This window comes from Lepisma saccharinum, chromosome 6 (genome assembly GCF_977018435.1).
Source record: "Lepisma saccharinum chromosome 6, izLepSacc3.1, whole genome shotgun sequence".
NCBI lineage: Eukaryota > Metazoa > Arthropoda > Insecta > Zygentoma > Lepismatidae > Lepisma > Lepisma saccharinum.
In genome coordinates, this window is record NC_139234.1 from 778,267 (window position 1) to 784,518 (window position 6,252).

The 6,252-nt window shown below is 40.9% G+C and overlaps 1 non-coding gene across 1 annotated transcript; it reads right to left on the bottom strand.

Moving 5' to 3' along the window:
* Positions 1-5,681: 5,681 nt before the first annotated feature.
* On the bottom strand, positions 5,682-5,843 carry LOC145989509 (U1 spliceosomal RNA). The gene has a single exon (XR_014441871.1). It is a non-coding gene; the product is annotated as a U1 spliceosomal RNA (small nuclear RNA).
* Between the last annotated feature and the right edge of the window lie 409 nt (positions 5,844-6,252).

The window sequence follows — 6,252 nt, forward strand, 5'->3', positions numbered from 1 at the left end:
AAAATGAGTGTGATTGTGCGGTGGGGTGGAGAACTTGTTGAAGACGCCATTGTCCAGCAAGGATTTTGCTGCCAAGAAGAAACTTGTGGATATAGGTAGTAGTAACAGAAACGAAAAATAAAGTGCGCCGATTTTGTGATTCATGGTACGAAGTTGATACTTAGTTATGCGGTTGTAAAAATATTCAGCACTTTTCTGTTTCCTTCTGTTTTCGTTTGTTTATTATTATTCATTTTATCTAACTTTGCGTATTTTTTATCGATACGTTACTCATTGTGATAGGAATAACACTGACTTAATTATCAGTTGAAATGTAGGAGATACACAGCCTAGCAAAGAAAACACCAATCCCAGGGATATATTCAGAATTTTTAATTTGGTGAAAAATTCCAGGGAAGTGTTCTGAAAAAAAGGGGGGCCGATATGTGTGGATAAATCACTAACCATGTCAGCCCAAAAATAAGCACAACGAGAAATAGCCTTTGTCATGCTAGGCTTACACTGTTGGAAAGGTCACGCTCCGCCACTGCATTAAAGGCAATGAAAGTGTTGGGAGACAGGTGTCATCCATGAGCTTTAAAATGTTAAAGAAAATTGTGCTCCTAATGCAGTGTTAACTAAAACATATTGTTCTGACATTACATGCAGGGGAGATAGCATTTTAACTTGAAGTGCATAAGGCATTCTTCTAATTCATGTTCTTATAAATGAAGTACTTCAAGGTTTGTGACACTCAAGGATAGACTAATCTGGATGTGAATTGGGCCCATAGTTTAAAGGGTCATCTGAACCACTGTACAGTGAGGCTCAGGCTCCACCCGAGATTCATTCCTTTGCGATTTGCATTTGGCACACACACTAGTGATGGGTCGTTCGTGAACGAGTCGTTCCTTTTGAACGACTCCCTCTTGGGAACTGTGAACTGCTCGCTCCTTCGGAGTGAACGAGCAGTTCCTCTGTGGTCGTTCCTCGGAGTCGTGAGCTTTGAGTCGCTCCTGCAGTTCCAGCTCCGTCGATGACTCATGACTGCGAGAGAGAGCGACGGTGTTTTGTTTTGTTTCTGCTGTGTGCTCACTTCAGCTGCACGAAACCAACATCGAGAGGAGTTGATCGTTCCTTTGAACGGCTGCTTGAGTGAGCGAGCTCCGGTGAACTGCCTCCCGAAAAGGAACTGCCATGACAAGTGGTAGTTCCTCAGGAGTCGTGAGCTTTGCTTGTATGCTGCCAACGCTCCCAGTCGATGACTCACTCCTACGAACCTGCGCGAGAGAGGGAGAGGGGGAGAGAAAGTGAGAGCGAGCGAGGTCCCGTCTTTTGTTGCTGGTTGTTGATAGTGGCGGTTTTCTGCATAGTTATGTGTGCAACTCTGTTTACAACAGCAATGCTGCAGTAGCTCAACAATGAGGGAGGGATGATGATTTAAGAGGTTCTTCAGTTACCAATTTGGTTTTCCTGATTTTTTTAAAAAATACTTTTAGTTGAAACTTTTGAATTTCTCAAAATTTCGGGAGGGAACTGCAGCCCCATGAGTCCCCCTCGACCCAATCACCCATTCAATATTACATAAATTCTGAATTCAACCTAAATTTTAGGATCTTACTAAACATTCTGTAGATACTCTTGTGAGGATATCAGTCAAACACATAATGTTCGTTCACTTCCAATCAATATATAATTCACTATTTGATATCGCTAACCTAAGAAGCTTGTTAGTATGATAAAAATATGCACCAGTGAAACAGAAAGTAAAATTCGTGTGGGTATTAATATGTCTGACAAATTTACAATTCATGATGGGTTAAAACAAGGAGATGCATTATCTCCATTGCTCTTTAATTTAGCCTTAGAATATGCTGTAAGGAAGGTAAAAGAAACTAAAGGAGGACTAAAATTAAATGGTGTGACTCAGTTGTTAGCATATGCAGATGATGTAGACTTACTGGGGGATGATGTGAATACAATTAAGAATAATGCTAAAATATTTTTCAAAACTGCTAAAGAGATAGGTTTGGAAGTTAACAAAGAGAAAACTAAATATATGCTTACAGGCCGAAACCAAGTGTTAGGTAATAATCAAAATCTAATTATTGATAACAACTCGTTTGAACCAGTTTCCAAATTCAAATACTTAGGAGTAATATTAACAAATGAAAATTATATTAAAGAGGAAATAAAAAGTAGGCTTAATTCAGGAAATGCATGTTACTTCTCTCTTCATAAACTTTTATCTTCTCGTTTAATATCTAAGAAACTAAAAGTTAAAATATACAAAACAGTAATTTTGCCTGTAGTATTATATGGGTGTGAAACTTGGTCCCTTACATTGAAAGAGGAAGATAAATTGAGAGTATTTGAAAATAAGGTCCTTAGGAAAATCTTTGGACCTAAAAGGGATGAGGAGACAGGTGAGTGGAGAAGGTTACATAATTTAGAACTACATAATTTGTATTCATGTCCAGATATTATTAGAATAATTAAATCAAGAAGAGTTAGGTGGGCAGGCCATGTGGCACGAATGGGAGAGGAAAGAGGAGTTTACAAGATTCTTGTTGGGAAACCTGATGGTAAGAGACCTGTAGGAAGGCCAAGACGAAGATGGAGGGACAACGTTGAGATGGACCTAAAGGAAATCGGTAGGGATGGAAAAGAGTATATAGATCTTGCTCAAGATAGGGAAACATGGAAGGCCTGTGTTGCTGCAGCCATGAACCTTCGGGTTTAAGAAGGCTAGAGAGAGAGAGAGATATATCGCTGTGTAGACCAGGCCCGTAGCTAGAGGGGGGCAGGGGGGCAACTGCCCCCCTGAGAGCCTGCTCTGCCCCCCCCTGTGAGAAATACAGAACACATTCCTACCTGGAATTCTCACTAATCTTTACAATTATATCATGTGTTACTCTAGCAACATTGCAAAGACACTTATTGATTTTGTGATTTATTAGAGTGTATGGGATTCCGTATAATGTCGTATCAGGATTGGGGGGAAAAATTCCTTTCCAGATTAGACTTCGGGAAATGATTTCACAATTTTCAGTATCTAGAACAGTTGTAACATTTTGAGTAGTATTGTATTAAAGGTGCCTAATGTGTTTGGATGTTTATCTTGGATGTGTTGCTATGAACTTTGAATTGCTTAAATTTTTGTTTCCCAAGTCCTATCTTTTGGTAATAGTGTGGTAGAGAGAGGGAGTGGATAATTTTTGTTACTTTGCGTTGCTTTTCTGCTACTTCTAGCTAATCGCAACAATGAAGGATGACGTGAAATTGATGAAGAGACACTCATAAACAGTGCCGCAACTACAGGGGGCAGACAGAAGTCCATTCTAGGCGAAGCAAACATTGAAGTAAAACGAACAAGACTAGGAGAAACTAAGAATAGCAGGACAATTGGATACTCATGTTGGAATTAGTTTTTACATGTTCCTTGCACTTTTCTATAAGACTGCAAGGGGCACAGAGGGGCAATTGACCCCCTCGATTCCAAATTTTATACAAATAAAGAAACATTTCGTACAATTTTATTACTCTCTTCGCTCGCAATCTCTGGTGTTCTTATAGTACAAGTTCAGAGCCAGCTATGGGTCGGCAGGGGTCGGACCTGGGAGCCAAAGATCTATATGAAAAAAAAAATGTTAAAGAGAATGCCATGGCGCCCCGTGAAATTATTGCACCCTATTAAAACAATTTGTCCTCCTCTGTAGCCGAGCAGGTTAAGGCGTTCACTCGTCTTGAGATCGTTCGCTGCGGGACGGCGTAGGTTCGAATCCGGCTCTGGTCGGAATTTATTCGGCCTACGTATAGAGCCGGTGGCAACCCACCATCGTGAGGAAATTGGGGAGCTCCGAATGAGTGAGCGTAATCCGGTCGCGAAGTCCTACAACGGCTGGGGGTCGGTCGGGCTGACCACCCGTCCCCCTAGTCTGGCTGCAGATCTCCACGCCCCCTTGGTGGCTCGCGTGGGAGGGAGGCCAGCAGTCGGTAGGTAAGCCTTGGCCCGATATTGGGCTGTTGCGCTATTGGATTATTATTATTATATTATTAAAACAATTTATTTCTATGACACTTAATATGAAATATTAATGATGATACTGTAATCCGAGAAGTCATTGATCAATCAAGGGATTCCTATTGGTTTGTCAGGTTTCAAAAAATGTATTTCAACTATAATATAATACAATTCACACAATATTTTGCAAAATGGTTAACGTAACCAGTAGGCAAACGTTGTCTGTAGTGATGCAAGTCTCTCCCCTTTGAAAGAAATAGAGTCCGTGGTGGACTAAGGGACCCCTATTTTAATGTTTTAGCAAGTACAAAAAAAATGTATTAGCTACAAATTTTTACACAATTCATCAAAGTGTAGGTAATATGTAACCATTATTATTTAATTAATTCTATTTTTCTTGCATAACACAACACAATGGTGTTGTTGGATTCTCGTTAGATTCCTTTGTGCGTAAAAATCTTGCATACTGGAAACTAGAGCGAATCATTATGAAGCATGATTTATAAAGGGCTCCCTTAATCAGTTCTGCAGAGAGGCCCAAAGTTGTTGGTGCATCTTAATCATCTATTAACATTATCGACCTGTAAATATCAAGCAGATACAGTCCCTATTAGCCTATTTATGTTAAACTTTATATTCTTTGGCAATCTGGAAAGGTCATTATCGAAATATTGTAATTTCATGTTGCTCGAAGTTCTTTTGTTCGCTGCAGTTTCAAGATATCATCCCTTTTCTGTTACTTATCTCTTTTTGGGGGAAGGGGCAAGTGCCTCTGTGTACCCTGTTATATGTGCCAATCCGACATAATATATTAAAAAATTGCCCCCTCTAGGATTGACTTCGCCCCCCCTACAAAGAATTCTTGGCTACGAGCCTGGTGTAGACAACAATGAAATTAATATAAACTATAAAGGATGGATAATATTGAGTAATCGGAAGTCGACGTAGCTCATCGTCCCCCCCCCCCCCGAGAGAATCCACTCCCAAAAAGGCCAAGCACGGCGAAGCCGGTTGCCTAGGGGTAGCAAGCGAAAGCGTGGGTCTCCGCCTCCCTGCCTCTGCCTGAAATGCGAGCGAGCGAAGGGTGCATGTTGACAGGAAAAGATGTCCTGTACGACTGGACAAAAAAAAAAAAAAAAATCAGACTCTCAGACGTTTGGCAACACCGCTTCCGCCCCCCCCCCTTTTCACACTAGCACAAGTGGAGACGAAAAGTCTGGGGTTCCTCAAGTCCAAACTCTAGCCGGAGTGACTTTAGTAGCTGTTTATGTTTTCTTCCATTCTTGCGCGAAGGCGGATTCCTCCCCTCTAATTCGTTCCATCTTCTCCCCCGCCCAACGAAACCAACTTGGAGCTGTGTTGGTATGGTAGCTCCTGTGAACGACTCTTTCAACGAGCAAGCTCCAATGAACTGCCTTTCTAAAAGGAACTGCCTCGTCCGAGAGCATGCTCCGTGGCCTCGTCGTTCCTTCGAACGACTCCTTTCGGTGAGCGAGCTCCGGTGAACTGCCTCCCGAAAAGGAACTGCCATGACCCATCACTAACACACACACACACACACAAAATAAAAAAAAAGTGCTTCCCTGTGCTTATCACCACGCCATGAAGATTTGGCACAAACAGGAGATATAATAAGCAGGTTTTAGTGTTATAGTTAATTTTAGTTTTATTATGTTTTAAGGGACGGCGCGAACGCAGTCCCTACTACCAAAAATTACGCGCCCGAGATATCCACGTTTGGGATATTCGCGGGGGTCAGCCCAACCGAAGTGCAATGGAAGAGCCTCACCCCGGGGGAACCGCCTTGCTGATCACGGTAGCCCCTACGCCAGGTAAGTATGATTTGTTAGACCAACTGCTTAACCCTACCAAATCATCTCAATAAACTACTATCGGTTTTTAGTATTATGTCAACTCTTGTGTTCTCAGTGTAGAACATAGTGAACTTCTTACATATCTACCTTTATTATTTTATTTAAGTACATTTTATTTTTTATGAATATTGTCAAAATAATTAACTTTTCTAGCCTTGTCGGGAATTTAGGAATAGGACTAGAAGTCCTGCCATCTATCGGTAGATTTTACATTATTATTCCTACACTACATTTTCTGGAAAAGAACTTATATAGCCTCGCTACAGTGGTTCCAGAGTAGGAAAAATAAACATATTTGAATTATGGGAATTTGTGTACCGAAAATTGAGCATTTATATATTTTTAATAAAGAAAATTGAGCATTTATATATTTTT